The sequence below is a fragment of the Mya arenaria genome, chromosome 17 (assembly GCF_026914265.1).
Source record: "Mya arenaria isolate MELC-2E11 chromosome 17, ASM2691426v1".
Lineage (NCBI taxonomy): Eukaryota > Metazoa > Mollusca > Bivalvia > Myida > Myidae > Mya > Mya arenaria.
The window spans coordinates 18208405-18209061 of NC_069138.1; positions in this window are offsets into that span (position 1 = coordinate 18208405).

Genomic DNA, 657 nt, shown 5'->3' on the forward strand with positions numbered 1-657 from the left:
ATCTGCAAATCATTTCAATTTGCAGTTATCATGATAGAAAACGAATCAAATCAAATCATTCTTGTTCAAAATTGTTTTATCAAATTATGATGTTTTATATATATATATATATATATATATATATATATATATATATATATATATATATATATATATATATATATATATATATTGTACTTATTAAATAAGTGTAATTTTTGAGCCAAAATTGTAACTGTATGTATTTGAATATCAACACGTAATAATTCGCCCTGTCTACGTTCTATAATTAACTAATAATTTACTGCCAATTTCTCGAAACTTCCTAAGCTTAACAGGCTTAAGTAGCTTATTTCAATTAGCCAAAATACATATTAAATTATATTTTGATAAAAATGGCTTATTTTGAATATCATAAAGAAAAATCATTATTTAACTTTATACTCGTACAATTTTCAGATAACATGTTTTAACCTCTTTTAATAAAACATTAGATAATTGCTGCCACTGAAACGCTTACCAAAACTAACATCAATTATACACGAGCGCTAAGTACGAGTTATGTATTCTTTAGACACGAGGGTAATGGGTGCAGTAACTATTGTTATCATACTGTCCGAAAACTGTCAAATATGTAACCTGTGTATATTGGAATAGCGCTGGAGTTTATCATAATGT